This window comes from Mauremys mutica, chromosome 3 (assembly GCF_020497125.1).
Source record: "Mauremys mutica isolate MM-2020 ecotype Southern chromosome 3, ASM2049712v1, whole genome shotgun sequence".
In the NCBI taxonomy this organism is placed as follows: Eukaryota; Metazoa; Chordata; order Testudines; family Geoemydidae; genus Mauremys; species Mauremys mutica.
Genome location: NC_059074.1, coordinates 133280001 through 133296434, shown reverse-complemented (window position 1 = coordinate 133296434; position 16434 = coordinate 133280001). Strand labels below are relative to the sequence as shown.

Below are 16434 nucleotides of genomic sequence, written 5' to 3'. Positions count from 1 at the left end.
GGGTCACATAACTTGGCTGGTGAGCAAAGCTTGGAGAGTAATGCAGATGGGGGGGGGCGGGGAGGAAGAGGAATCAGCAGACTCCAGAAAGAGGGGTTTAGTAAACCTAAACTCTGTCACTGCCAAATAAACAGTGACAGCAGCATCTAACAACACATACCAATAGGCAGGCACTCTGTTGATTTCTGACCTTGAATTTAGTTTAGAGTCCTTGCCAGGAATAGATTTCAGCTCCAATTTCAACCCCTAAGTACAAGTGCCTTCCCCTGTCATGATTCCTAAACAGAAGTATCTGAGTCTTCAGAAGCAAACAGATGCAGCGACGGCAGCAGCACTAGGAAGTCTAATGGTGCTGGCACTGCTGTAGAAAGCTGTATGGTGGTGACACAGATGACAGTGAGACTGATCCTTATGGACTATAGAGTGATAAGGGGTCTCACTCACCCCAGTCCACTGTGACATGCCAGCTGTTCAATATAGTCTAGAGCTAGATACTGTGTGGAAGGCAGTGGGACTACACTTCTTCCCATAATCAGTTGGGATATAATTAAATGTTTCTGTTCCTGTACCTGGTGGTATGTTTTTAACAGTGTAAGTGAGAGGTTTTCCCCAGCTCTAGCTGCCAGTTCATAGCCCAAAGAAACCCCTGGTTCTGTTTCTTTTTAGATATCCTGAAACCTTCAGCAGAAGTGAAATGTGTTTCCTGAACCAAGGTGAAGAGCCCCCTATTCCAATAACCAGAGAGGCAGTATGTTGTGGCCAAACAGCCAGGTACATTACTTGCTTGTCACAGGCCAGCAAACTACTCAGTCTTCTATTTTTGACCAACACCTCCCCCCATTCAAATGTAATCAAGAAAAATGCAGCAATATCCCTTCATGGAAAGCTGTAGCTAGTGAACAGAGCATCAGGCTGAGGGTCAGGAGGCCAGAATTCTATTCCAGACATTGCTACTAACTTGCTGTGTTTAGTTTTGGCATGATACTAACATCCTCATGCTTCCATTTTTCTGTCTCTAAAAGAGGGATAACCATGCACTGCTTTCCTACCATGGCAAGAGCCCTTTGAGATCCATGACTAACAAGTACTAAAGAACTAACTTGGAAAAAGATACTACTGTGCTCGTCCTTTAGCAGAGGTTGCAGTAACAATTTGAAGCAGGGGGTTATTCCCTCCACCCGCACCTATCTAAGTCTTGGATTCATGGTATCAGACAAAGTGACCATCACAGTCTGGAAAGAGTTGGGACAACACATATTCTGTACTGTTTCAACAACTTCATTTGTAGTGATTCTGTGTAATAATAACTGTGGTAATGAAAATGCATACAAGACTTGCACATTTTGTCCATTCTCCCACAGCCTGAAAATTCCAGTATCAACTCCAGGAAGAAAACAATTTGCTAAGTATCAGTTCAACCAACATAAGAACATAAGAGCTGCCGCACTGGGTCAGACTAATGGTCCATCTAGCCCAGTATGTTGTCTCCGACAGCGGCCAGCACCAGAGCTTCTGGGAGAGTGTACAGAACAGGTCAGTTGGAAAGATGCACCCCATCTTCCCCTCCCATTTTCCAGCAGTCAGAGTTTAGGGTCACCCCGAGCATGGAGTTGTGTCCCTGACCATCTTGGCTAATAGCCATTGATGGAACTGTCCTCCATGAACCTATATAGTTCTTTTTTGAGCCCTGTTTTACTTGTGGCCATCACAACATCCCATAGCAATGAGTTCCACAGGTTAATTGTGTGTCATGTGGAAAAAGAACTTCCTCTTGTTTGTATTAAATCTGCTGCCTGTTAATTTCATCAGGTGACTTATGGTTTTTCTATTGTGATAAAGGGTAAATAACTCTTCTGTATTCCCCTTTTCCAGATCATTCATGATTTTATAGACATCTATCACCTCCTCCCATAGCTGGCCATTTTCTAAGATGAACATTTCTAATCTTTTTAGTTTCTCCTACTCAGGGCCGCCCAGAGGATTCCGGGGGCCCGGGGTCTTCGGCGGCGGGGGGCCCTTCCGTTCTGGACCCGCCGCCAAAGTGCCCCGAAGACCCGCGGCGGGAGCCCCCTGCCGCCGAATTACTGCCGAAGCGGGACCCGCCGCCGAAGCGCAGCCCGGTCTTCAGCGGTAATTCGGTGGCGGGGGGGGTCCCCGCCGCGGGCCTTCGGGGCACTTCGGCGGCGGGTCCCGGAACAGAAGGGGCCCCCCGCCGCCGAAGACCGGGCTGTGCTGCGGCGGCGGCAGCGGCGGCGGGTCCCGCTCCCCCCCTCAGCCTCTTACCCGAGCGCGTCTCCGGCGGGGCCTGAGCTCCGTCCCGCTCAGAGCCGCATGGTGAGGGGGCGGGGCTGGGAGCTCCACGCCGAGCGGAGGCAGCTGCCCCGCCCCCTCCCCACGCCGCTCTGAGCGGGGCGGGGCTCAGGCCCCGTTGGAGCTCCCAGCCCCGCCCCCTCACCACACGGCTCGGATCGGGGCGGGGCTCAGGGGCTCGGCCGGAGACTCAGCGCTTGAGGCGCTGAGGCTCCAGGATAGGGGCGGAGGCGGGAGCCTGCGCTCTTCTCTTGGGGGCCCCTGCGGAGCCGGGGCCCGGGGCAAATTGCCCCCTTTGCCCCCCCCTCTGGACGGCCCTGCTCCTACTGTGGAGGCTGTTCCCTACCCTTGATCATCTTTGCTGCCCTTCTCTGAACCTTTTCCAGTTCCACTATATCCTTTTAAAGAGAGGACCACCAGAACTGGACACAGTATTCAAAGTGTGGGTGCACCATGGATTTATATAGTAGCATTAGGATATTTTCTGTCTTATTATCTATCCCATTCCTAATGGTTCCTAACATTCTGTTAGCCCTTTAGACCGCTGCTGTGCACTGAGCTAAATCCATGGTGACTACTAGTTCTCTTTCTTCAATGGTAATGGCTAATTTAGAACCCATCTTTATATATGTATAGTTGGGATTATGTTTTCCAATGTGCATTACTTTGCATTTATCAATGTTGAATTTCATCTGCCATTTTGTTGACCAGCCACCCAGTTTTGTGAGATCCCTTTGTAACTCTTCACAGTCAGCTTTGGACTTAACTATCTTGAATAATTTTGTATCATCTGCAAACTTCGCAACTTCGCTGTTCAGTCCCTTCTCCAAATCAGACCTCTTGGAAAACCAAGAGGTTCCACCTCTTTGTAATGCCACATTTGATATGTGCCTGTAATATATGGAACCATAATGAAAATCAGTATAAATTCCTGATAGCAAGTACTCACTCAGACAGATAGTTGCTTTTACCTCCAGCACTTAAATCTTTACAAGTTCAGTTAGATTTTCTCTGCTTATTTGAAATGTCAGTTGGCAAGTTACAGATAATGATAATAGGAGTGCAAGCCTTTTGTTACAGTGTGCTGTCGGTTCATCTTGATAAAATAAAAAGAAAATGCTAAGTAAACTTAAAGCCCTAGGATGTGGTGCTGTAACAGAGGGGTAGAAAATCTGGCTGCCAAGCTGTCACATTTCAGAAAAAGTGGCATGTGTTTAAAGTGAAGAAAAAATTATTGGCACTCTTATTGCCTAATTAATATAGATTTGGCACTACCTGTTTTCTTCCTGCAGCTATGACTGATTGAAAGGATGTTAGGGCCATACCAGGTCTCCAGTCACCATGGTCCTCACTCACTCACCATGGTCCTTCACCTGGTATAGATGTTTACACGAGTGCAAAGTGGCTGTGAAACCCTCCCATTCTGAGGTTGGTAGGGTTTTACATTCACCTTGCACTGGTGTAAATGACTATACAAGGTGCGAGGCACTGGAGAATTGGACCCCATGTAAACTTAATGAAGCTTCTTGGACATCCCACAGTGGAAACTAGGCAAGCAAAGCTGCATTGACAGGAGGGCTGCCTGCATCTATGCTAGGAAAATTGGGAGCTGTAATGCTCCACTGTACAGTTGCACCAGTGGAAGTTGTAGTGCAGACAGGATTCAGACATTTTTACCACCTTCTCTTCTGCTGTCAGAGACTTCCAGGTCCTAATTAGTTTACTGCAGGCAAAGCCATAGCATACATGACTAACAGTACCCAACCAGAACTGGAAACAACAGTGACTGTGTGTATACACCATGATTAGTATGGCACAATATGATATGTAAAAATTGGTGGACAAGTTGTCAAAATTTGTCCTCTCCTCTTTTCTCTAGAATGTCAATGCAGGTAGCATAGGGTCTCTGTGGTGGTCAGGAGTAGCCGTATGAATATAAGCACTATATATGTACCACTTGTGAGACATTATGTCCCAAATACATACAGCAATGAGCGTGGTGCTTCTAATCTAAACCACACAGCAGTTGCTTGATTTAGAGTGGGTTGGCAGGCGACTGTTAAAAAAGAGAATCCAGTGCATTTGAAAAAGCAAGGGAAAGGGGCACTTGAAATTGAAGGAGATGCTGCACCTAACTTCTATGGGTAACTTTGGCCTTTGTACATAGGCATTTAGAGTCTTTCATTCTGTGATCACATAGCACTACACATACTTATAAAATATGTATTTTCAAAGCATGGGTAGCTGTGTGACAGTATAGAAATACTTCATACAGTAAACATTGTAAGTCAGCTCCCACAGGCCACTTTAGATTGGAGAGGTTTCCAGAATTCTGGGCTGTCATGGACCATATAATGTTGTTGTTATGATTTTCATTTACACAGCAACATGCACGTGAAAGTTGCTTGACAGACTAGTAATAATAATAATCAGGACTTGAAAATTCACCTTGATACCTATAAACCTGAAGCCTACTTAATTTGCATTGCCACACCCTCACTCCAAAATAGGTCCATTCTACCTCACATACCCAAATAAAACTGTTCTATCCCCCAGCCGATTCAGCCCTCTCCCAAGTAAAAATCATTCCTATCCCACCCAATGCTGCACCCAGTGAATAGTGCCCCCAATAAATCAATGAATGCTGCAACTCCCCCTCAAATCAATTAATACGGAGCCCCACCTTTCTGTAGGGATTTTCTGATATTGCCCTCCAGAGAGGGCCAACAGCTCAACTCCACTTCTGCTGCTTACTCCCCATTCCAGTGTGAAAGGAGCAGCCCAAGGAGTGCTCTGCTTCCCTCCTTTGCCACCTGTTAAATGATCAATGGCCTTCATGGCCTTTCTTTTTCAGGGAAGGAGGCAGAAGCTATTTGGCCCCATTCTGTCCATTTGCCCAGGCAAAATTTCTACACACCCTGAGCAAGTGTGCAGGTGTCTTAACCCCCTGTCCCCCCAGCCTTCATAATAATACTTAGTACTTATGTAGTCTTCATCTGAGAAAGTGGTTTACAGCCAAGGTAAGGTATCATTATCCCTTTTACAGATGGAGAAACTGAGGCTCAGGGAGTTTAAGGGCTGTGCCCCAGGACACCCAGTGAAGACAGGGGGCCTGATCCTGCAACTCTTACTCACAAAACTAGTCCCACTGACATCAGTTGAACTACCAGTATAAGGGTTACTAGCATCTGTAAGTGTCCAGGATCAGGCCCATGCTGCCTTCCCCCAAAAGTGACAGTCCAAAGGCCTGATCCTGCAACACTTACTCATGAGCCTTATCCGTACTCCAGCGAACAGTCTAATTTTTTTCATTGGGACTTACACGCTAGAGTAAGGGCTCCACGTACAAGTGAAGTTTTGGAGGAACAAGCCTTACGTTGAGACAGAGCATGGCAAGTGATTATAAAAACGGAGAGGAAAAGAGGAGGAAGGTTTAGAACAATAATATCTTGCTTTGGTTAGCAGGGCCCACATCTCTGGTCCACAATTAGATATTGTTGCTAAACTAAAGTTTAGTGTAAGTATTCCCACCCTGCTCCAAACACACTGCATGTAGTCCTGTTTATGTGGATGTTTGGCTCAAATAACGATACAGAAATCTGAGCTGAACTTTTCCCTCAAACTTGGCTGGACCTAGGGGTTCCCTGCAGAACCTCATCTATCCCAGCCTGAATTACTTCTGCCCCAGATTCCTTCTCCCTCTTCTATGCTTCCTGGAGCGAAGATCCTCCGGTCACAGTCAACAGTAACTACCTGCATCTTTCTGCAGGGGTCTCAGTCCTGGGCTTAGGGTGGCTCAACAGAGGAGCCTAGAAACTGCTAACTTGTTACAAATCTCTACCCCTTATTATTTCAATAGTAGAGATGTTTTTATTTCATTTTAGGATTTATAGGTGTCATGAAGTGTGTCAGACGTGTTTTAAGGCAGGGCTCGAAGGAGAAGAGAATGGCAGTACAGACAGTGGACTGCATTTGGAAGGGGGTTCCTGGAGTAGGAGGCTCCGTGAGGAAAGTAGACAAAGTAGCAAAAGGAAAGAAAAGGAGCAGGGAAGCATGCAGTGGAAGCAGAACCAAAGTAGCATTAAAAACTAATTGTTCTACAAGATCATTGTAAAGAACCTCAAGATTAAACCATTTTTCATCTGTAATGAACTATATTTGTCCTATATGGCAATAAAAATATCAAAAGAAATATTAAGAACTAACACACATTATAAATACTGACTCATATTAATAACATTTCCACATGGCCATGACAACTAACATATAAACTGATCTTTTAATGTGAAACATTTAACATCAATCAAATGTTTATGAAGCTACATAACAAATAAGTATGACAGACTCCCTGAGTAAGTAATAAAAAATAAAGGTCTGACGAATTCTTGTGAAATTTTAATTTGCAAAATAAAGAACATTACATTAATAAGGCTTAATTATATCATTAAATATTTAACATTTTCTAGAATCCATTTTATTTTTATTTCACATTATAAAGCAGTATCTGCATAAAACAGCATGCTGGGCCCAATCCTGTACACCGAGCACACCCAAAACTCTCATGGAGTGCAGAGGTTTAACTAAAGAATTTTTGTTAAATGAATCCAAGTTTGAGTTTTAAATCTTAAACTTGAAACTCTGTTAATTTAGATTTCCCATTTTATTAAATATGTATTTACAAAATTATTTAATTCCACATTTCCAGGACAGAATAAATAAAATACTCTTACATCCTATGCAGATATTAGTCACTGGATGGATGCTTTAACCACTTTGTGCATACTGTATACAAAGGGCAAACCCACTGTCAGGACTGTGTCATGTACCAGGTACATCACCTTTGAAAGAGTGGAACACTAGCTCTTAAAATAAGATGACCATGTTTGGCTGCAGAAATTTTGGGAAGATATGGCAACATTTTGGAAGCTGCAGCATTATCCTTCCTCTCCTTTCAGCTTCCAACTCCATCTGTTGGAGGACAGTATCTTCTAGGAATAACTGGAAGAGCACAAGATACCAGCAAAACTTGAGCAGTTTCACTGAAAGCATCAAGGCCAGTTTCAGCAGCAGCAACAACAAAACCGATACGCTGTCTGGATAATGTCGTTCTTTTCTTCTCATGCCAGAGCGAGCTGTCTGCAGGAGATCCATCTGTTTCCTCTATGCTGGATCCTGCAAGGTGCTGAGCACTCATGCCTCAATGAAGCAAAGCACTTAGATACATGCTTATGTTTAAGCACATGCATAGTCCTATTGATGTCAGGTGAGCCCTCTCTGAGCACAATTCTGGGAGTTGCTGCATGTCCTCAGATCCCACTGAACACAATGTGCTTAAAGATCAGTGTGATTTAATTGGAGTCAGGCACCTAGATACCTTTACAAATCTGAGTTGAAGTGCCTTGTAGAGAGTATTCAGAACCCTGCAGGACTGGGCTATTCCAGTAGAAGACAGTTTAATGATAAAGAATGATAGCTGGTCTAGTCAGCTGCTACTAGCTTTAGAAAAAAAATGGCTTACTTCTCAGACTTGGCCATTTCTCAGCTTGGTTTTGCCTGGCATTGTTAGTGCTGCTGTTGTGCTTGTTATAGCAGAAGGGCCTTGCTTAGTGCAGCCAGCATTGAGATCCTTCCTTTTTTTTCTTTTTTTTTTAAGATTAATTTGGAAGACTTCCCTGATTATACATCTGTCACTGTAATTTACACCTCTGAGGATAAGGCTGATTAAGGAATCAGTGAGTGATTAATTTTATTCATGGAAGGCAGGGCTTTAAGTGGGCTATGTTAACCAAGGCCTGTGACTTAGGCAAGGTTTACTTTAATTGTTCAGCTGGGTCCTGGCAAATCTCATCTGAAGCTGCATAAACCGGTTCAATAAATACATGCTCTGACCCAAACGTCACCTGTCCTGTTGATCAAAACTCAACCCAAATCACCATCTTTTTTTTTTAAGTTGAAGTAAAGAATTCTACTGTGCTCCACCCATTCTTCAGACCTCCCTCAAATGATCCCTACCTTTGCTGAACAAATGAAAGTCCAGATGCCAGCTGATCCCTGCACTGTAAAAATCCTGTATTACACAGTGCTTCCTTCAGGTGTGCAATGCAATTTGGAGCCTCTCAGACTAGAAGGAGCTCCAAGGCACCCCAGGAGAGAAGAGCGGGTGGAGGGACAAAGGGAGAGAAATGGGTCAGAGCAGATCAAGGGAAGGGCTAAAGTACGGGTTAGAAGGGAGGGAAGGCAAAGGACTGAGCTGACAGAAAGGGAAGGAACAGGTTGTTGTTATTTAGATCATGGCAGTGCCCAAAATGAGCTAGATGCTTACAAAGAGGAAGAGACTCTCTTTGCCCTAGAGAGCATAGAGTCTGAAAGTATATACAGTCTTGGTGAAGGGAGTCATGTACCATACAAGGTGGGACTGGATGGGTCAACAGTCTGACCTGGAGAGAAAACCTTGTAGGCTTATGAAGGGAAGATGAGTGGTGGAAATAGGAAGGGGCCTAAGGAATGACAGTTGGGTTTAGTTCAGACACCTGCTGCTTTTCTCAGGCCACTAAAGCAAATGACAATAGATGGCCTCATCTAACCGCTGCAGCAATTATAGGTGTTTGTTACTGTCCTGTCTAACAAAAGATCTGGCTTCTAGCTGGTTAGGTAGCTAATACAAGTGAATATTGTGGTTGCATATGTGCTACTTTTGATCCAACTTCAACTCCCTCTAAGCTTGAAAATGGCATATGATTGCTGCTTAACATAGTGTAGATTAGGATAGCAATGGATCCCTTCAGAGAAACAAAGTCCACAATGGCTTTGTCTGCAGTAGGAAAAGCACTTGAGTTTAGGTCACGTTTAGCTAATGAGTGCCAACGTCCACTCAACCTTTTTCCTAGTGTAAACTCTTAAGCTCTATTTTAGCTAGTTAAGTTGTACCCTATGCTCTTGTCTAAGCTAGAACATAAAAAAGACAGGAGTCTCAGTTACAACTTGACTAGCTAAATGGAGGTACAGGATTTTACCCTGCATGCATTAGTTAAGTCCAACCGGAACTCAACCACTTTCTCTAGTCAAGACAACGTCCAACACAGTGTAGAATCACTTTTTTCTTCTAGCTGCTCTTTTTTGGCTCTTCTCATGCCCCTTCCTTTTTTTTTTTTAGGAAGGAGGCCAGGGTTCTTCGTTTTACAGTATTAGTGTTGGATGAGGATGAAACAATACTTAGTATATCATTTAATTTGTATTATATATTAGTTTTGGCAATGCATGTATTATAGTCATGCCAATAAAGTAACTTTGATCTGACTTGTCCAAACTACAGGCACATCTGAGGTAATTTTTCAGGTAATGATTTGATCCACTCTTTCTGAGGTACACAGAGTCAGGTTAGTCAGTTCTTTGTGGAAATCATATGTCTCTGCTACCTATGTGTTCACATAGGTTCCTTTATATGCTGATGTCCTGATATCAAACAGCTGTCAGCAATACCTCCAGTAACAATAGTGATTGTTGGTGGCTGTTACTTTCTCCTTGGCCTACAGCCTCTCCTCTCCACTCATTCTCTGTTCCTTTGCCCTGTGTCTTCAATCTAGGGTCTCAAACTAGCCAGACCCTGCACGACAGGCCATTTCTTACTATTTCTTCCTATTTTGTTTGTGCTCCTGCTGTGCTGCTTGTATAAGTGCTGTCACAGTTTCAGGGTAACTGCATCTCTGGCCCCTTGCATGGTCAGCTTCAGGAATCCCTCAGGCCTCCAGACATCACCTCTCTGTGGGCAGGGGCCTGTGTCCCTGTCCCTCCTGACCAGGGGTTTTAGACTGTAGTTCCCTTGGACTCACTGATTATCTCCAGCAGGTCAAACAATCCCTCTGATCTTTAGTTTCTCTGGAGGGACAGTGACATACCAGGGACCACACAGCTGTTCCAGAGCAAAGTACATTTATTCCAGGATAAAAGCATGCAGAGAAAACATATATAACAAAACCAGGATCTAAATACTTTACCAGTAGCTCCCCTTCAATCCCATGGAGACAATGCAGGGTTGGGCCAATCTTTGGACCAAAGGTCAGGTCTGTTTACTGAATCAAAAAGAAGTCATTTCTTTGTTTCCTTGGCCTCTGGCACCTGTTTTGACCAGTATATGCAAACCAGCCCCAAGGGTGGTACTGTTTAAAATCCCAGGGACTGCAATAATCAATCCCCCTCCCCTCCAAATGTTTTTAGTTCCTGGAGGAGCTGAGGTAACCCACCACCCAAGGAGTAGAATTCAATCCCCAGCCTACAACAATACACAGAAGTTGTCCCCAGAGATACTCCCTAGGATTGCAAGATCTGTCACAGGTGTACTTTGCACTTGCGTGATGGCCATACAGAGGCTGGGGGAGCCTGATCACAAGTGTGAAAACAATTGGTCAGATGTTTTACTTGGCCCAGAGCAAAAGTGTGGGCTGTCAGTTACCAAATGGTATCGTGGCAGTATCTGTGGCTATCTACATGGTTTGGGACTTTCAGTCCCAGCACATGTCTAGTGACAGGATACAACAATGGCACTGACAGTTGTTATACTCTGGCTGAGCACAGCATTTACTGATCATTATTCTAGTGCAGTGAGCACGCTGAAAGTTTCTCAGTCATAAGAAACGCGTTCCTTTGGGTTTACCCTTCTAACTTTACTGATGGTGCTGTGACTGGAATAATGATGTAAGTCTCCTATGTACAGCAGGCTCCACACACCAGCATTTTGATGCCCATCCTCCCCTTCCCTCTGACGATAACCTGCACAACATGCACTTTCTTTTCTATTTACCAGCTATGAGCAGCATCTAAGTTACAACTTTTCTTTACTCATTAGTCTTCCATGCAAACTCAGAGTCTGATCCAGCCAAATGCTGAGGCCCAGAACTTTGAACTCACATGCCTAAAATCTAGGTACCTACATTTATATCCAGGGACCTAAATATGTAAACTGATTCTTTTCAAAGATTCTCATCTCCCTTAGCTCCCACTCAGGTAAGCACTTAAGCACATGCTTAAATATTGTCCTGATTCAGGACTATGATAGATGGGTGCTGAGGATTCTCAGCACCCTTTTGGAGGTGCTGAGCTCTGAATAGTATCAGGCCCTAATTAAGAAGCAAAGTGCAAATAATTTTATGCACCTTTGATATTTTGGAAATTGATGAGACTTTCTAACTCAAAATATATGTTCTGATTTTCAGAAGTGCTGAGTATCTGCAACTCCCTTTGAATTCTATATGAGCTGTGGGTGCTCAACACACTTGAAAATTAGGCCATATTTTTCTTATATGAAAGGCTTGTCAATATCCAAAAGATCAAATGTGTGTAAAATTATTTTTACTTTGCTTCTTAATAGCAATAAGAACATGAGTCATAACTTTCTGAGAATATTACAGTCATTGGCACAATATTTCTCACACTGCATGATGACTCCACAGCTGCATGGTGTATTAAATGCTTCTGTTTATTAAGGAATGGTGATGATAATTCCCGAACTCAAATTTTACCGCATTCTTTATCATTCACAAATATAACAGTTCTTCATTCAGCAGTCCAGAGCAGAAACCACAATGTGTTATAGAGCACTGATGCAAACAATGAGCCTGGATGATGTCATTTCATTGTGTTCCTTATGTGTGATCTAAAATTTTTATCTTTCTTACTTTTCATCTTTTGTTCTAGCCTTCTCCCTTCTGTGTGATGCTTTTACACCAGTTTCCATAGTAACAACCTCTATTGTATCCAAGACTGTGTAAAAAAAGAATTCATGCAGATGTTGTCATTGATCCAACACCTTGCGGCAGCTCTTATGGTGCATTGTCCTCTTATTTCTTGCTCTCCTTTTCCATTTCCCCTCATTAAGAATGGTTTCAGAGACTGTCCCTCCTATCTGATGATGCTTTAGATCTGAAGGGAGAAAATATTGGTTGGATTTTATTATGAATCTTAATCCTTCTTCAGGTGGTTTCAGGGACATCACCTAGCTCCCAGATTGCCAACTACAGCTCTTGGTTACCTACTCGTTAGATACAGGTGCCCTTAAATAAAAATATTAGAGGAATCAAGAGTGATTAGCACTGGATGGCATCAATTAAAAATTGTCTCTGAATGAGTTTGGAAAGCCTCTTGCATTAAAGCAGTTACATACACAGAGGCTGCTATTTTACTGCTGGCATAATTTGATCATATCTTCCTCTGTCTCTCCCCCTTCCTCCTCCTCTCCCAGCAAGAGCTAATGAAGTTTTCACATTTTTGTTCTTTGTTCATAACCTCTCCAGACACTCTCATCTTTACTCTCATCTTCTTGAAGGAAGAGGGAGGGACACAGCAGATCTGGGTTGAAAAGCTAGAACATGGTTTACAGCTACCTCTCATTTCAGTGGCATGGAAATCAGCAGCAGACAGGCGTAATCAGCTATTGTCTGTAATTGTTTTGAGTTCTTTGCCACTCATTCCTTATTGGGATTGGACATGATTCTTTTGATTATAAGAACCTGACAGCCTGATCATAATAAATGTGTAACTGAAGACCTATGCCTTTGTAGCTGCATTATTTATTCACCTAAAGCAAGGGCTGTTCTATATTTAGCATATGATGTCAGTGGGTTGTTTGGATCCCTGGAAATTGGCAGGAAGCCACCTCTCACATGATATATGAAATCACTGCTAAATGCTGCTTTTCACTGAAAGAAAAACAGCTTAATAAATGCAGCTCTTTTCTGCTTTCATCTTTCCTCCCCACACCACCCTTCTTCCACTTCTGGGATTTGTCTCTCTGTGGCACTGCTCAGCACAGTCTGTGAAGTGGAAATGAGTGCTCAGTATCACAGATCAAAATGAGGCTGTTGGTATGCTCAGGAAGTCGTCCTCCCCACTCCCCCCCCAAACAAACAAACAAACAAACAAAAAAACCCTGGAGTGCTGCCAAAGATCTAGTGAATCAGACAAAAAAGAGGCTTTGTGGGGACTTGGTATTTCTGGTATGCAGTTAGTATCGGTTGTTTTTTAGTGGATGGGGAAATTGATAGTGATGCTGTGCTGTTGTTCAGTGTAAAAATGACACCATTGCAGATTGAGCATCTTAGAATACATATAGTCTCCCTCTCTGTATACGCACACTTCTCTGGCACATGTCCCCGCTAAAGGTCTTACCTTAACACATCCAGAGGGGAAATACAGATCTGATTCTTTTCTGGTATATCTGTGAAATTGAAGGTTGGACAATAAAGCAAGTTGTACAAATAAAGAATATGTTTTGAGCCAGATTTTCAGCTGCTGTACATTGGCATAGCTCCATGGAAGTGAAACGAGCCAATTTGCACCAGCAGAGCATCTGGCCCTTTTTGTGGTTTTCAGCTATGCAATTTGTGTGCGTTATCCCCTTATTTATCTCGTGACAACCTGGAGGCGGCAATGCACATCCTCCTGACCTCAATTGGTGCAATTCCCTCTTCACTGGGTTATCAGGGAAGCTGATTTGCAGCTTGCTCAGAATGCAGCATCACCATTGCCAGAAAGGGTTTAAGCTATCGGGATCGTATTGAGTAGTGGATTCAGTCTAAATTAGCCTTATTGGACTAGGTAGCTCTGAATGGGGTTGGCACTGGTTATATTTGAGACCCCCTCCTTGAGCCTCCCCAGAGGGGATTTTGCACTCTCAAACCATATGGTATTTGGTTCCACTATCATGCCTGAAGTCAGTAGGTGATCAAATTGTTGCTGTAGCAGCCCCAACATGGTGGAACTTGCTGTCTCCTGAAATCTGGCTCACTTAATCTCTCCACATTTAAAAAAAACCAATGTATTGTTTTCTGAGGAGGTGTTTTTTTAAATGACTACCACTGAGACTGCTGCTGTTTTATGATGTTGTCTTTATTTACCCACCTTGTCTGTTGAGGTCAGGCTGTTCTTTTATTAATGAATGAGAAATTGGTTTTGTGATTGTTGTTCAGCACCCTGAGCACTTGTGTGTGTGTGTGTTACTTTATAAATAAAAGTCTTCTTATAATTTAAAATAAATGTCAATTTAGATTTATAAGAACATACTCCAGTTGCCAAGCCCTCTAGCTGTGTTCACGCCATTAAAATTGCGGATCCTAAGCTTTAAGCCAAAGAGGTGCTGTGAGCATCCTGTGAAACGCAGAGTGACCTCAACTCCCACTGACTGCAACAGGGGTTGTAGGTGCTCAGAACCTCTCAGGATCAGGCCTATAGACAGGCTGCTACTGTATCATAATGTTTCCGGTTTGAGTTTTTTGGGGAATCGTATTGTTACCTTGACTATGATTTGTTCAGACAAAGAGCATGGCCTGGAGCCAGTCCTCCTGCCAGCACAAAGTAAGATGTCGGAAAGACATTTCAAACTTAGAGGAAAATAGGTTTGACCCTGCACCCTTAGTACACAGGCAATAGGTCAATGAAGTCAATGGGACCGCTCTCCTAAGTAAGGATTACCCATGTCAGCAGGATCAGACCCCATAGCCTAATGTACACTAGCCAGTTTTCCCTAAAATACGGCTCACTGGTAATAGCGAAGGTGAGAGTGCTAGCGTGGACTGGGCTGAGGTAGTTGCCAGCCTTCTAAATGCTGTATAGCATAGGCCTGCTTTGAGCAAGGTTAGATAACACAGTGATTAAAGTGCCAGCCACGGCCTGAGCATTGTCTCTACACTAGCATTTCCCACTGCGGTGCTGGGAAATCCTAGGGAAAAAAGGCTAGTATAGACACAGCCTTAGTGCAGTATTGCAGATGCGTTATTTAAGTCTGTCTATTAAACAAGTCCATTCAAGTTTCCATTCCATTGTCATTTGCCCCAGGGCTTATACAATAAAGAACCAGGATAAAAACCTGCCAAATTTAGTGCCATTGTGAAATATATGCTGCTCCAAAGATAGGAGGAACAAATAGAGTTGATAATATCATGGGGACCGCTTTATGTTCAGAACTGACATCACTGATTATCCTGAGCTTGTTCAGACTAGGATTTTGTTTTAATTTCAGGTGAACGGGGTGACCTGAGCATCAGAGAGACATTTGGGAGGAACTAAAAGGGAAAGATGTGGACAGATCATTCAAGGAAATTCTTTTAAAAGAGTTATCATAAAGGATCACCACATTGAGAAGGTGTGATACAAAAAGGTTTTACCTCAAATGATTCTCGTGTCAGAACAAACATGCAATTGTTACACCAAGTTTAATTAAAGAATAAATTTGACCCACACCCACAAGATGTGTATCTCAATAACTCCAGCTGTCTGCTGTTGTGCAAAGAAGAGGGAAAGGTTATTCCCACAAATTCATCTGGGTTTATCAGTGTCAGCAAAGGCCCTTAAGGAAATTCTATAATGAATTTGCACAAATAAAACAAAGTGTCACTTGTTAAAGTAATAAATAGAGCTCTTGCATAGCTGTTTATCATTTCAGAGTGCTGTACATACATTGATTATTATTACTGAGAGGAAGGCAGGTCTTGCAGTTAAGTCATCGGACTGGGACTCGAAAGAAATGGCATCAATCCCTCACCAGGCAACAGATTTCATGTATGGACTTGGAAAAGTCAAACAGGTTTTCGGGCATCATCTCCTAATACAGGGGATAATAATACTTGTGTTTACCCACTGTCTTGTCTATTTAGATTTTAAACTTTGTGGGTCAGGGGCTGTCTCTCACTGTGTCTTGGTTCAGTGCTTTGCACAATGCGGCCCTGAGCTTGGTTGAGGTTTTTAGCCACTACCATAATACAACTACTACTAATCATTATTAGGCCAAATCCTGCAGAATTGCCCATCATTATTATTACACAAACCTCAAAGGAGCCCATCACAGTAGTGACTGGGCACTATTTAGTTATGAGAATACAGCAGTTTAACAGATGAGGGAACAAATCACCGAGGGGGCGTGGGACAGGGGGGTTCCCCTGGTAGGTGAGAGAGGAGCAGGGCTCCTGGCTCTTTCCCAGTACCAGCTCTGTAGATTTGACACTGGGGTGGAACTAGTTAGGGAGATGGCTTTTCAGCAAGACTTATACTCAGTGCAGCAGCAGCTTGGTCCTATTTCCTCTCTTCCTCCTCACACATTGCTGGAGCAGCTGGCCAGGGCAGGGGCTGCATGATGTA

General features: G+C 43.4%; 1 long non-coding RNA gene across 1 annotated transcript; it reads left to right on the top strand.

Moving 5' to 3' along the window:
• Nucleotides 1-677: 677 nt before the first annotated feature.
• On the top strand, nt 678-15688 carry LOC123366358. Its single transcript, XR_006578046.1, has 3 exons — nt 678-771; nt 1362-1533; nt 15320-15688. It is a non-coding gene; the product is annotated as an uncharacterized LOC123366358 (long non-coding RNA).
• Nucleotides 15689-16434: the final 746 nt, after the last annotated feature.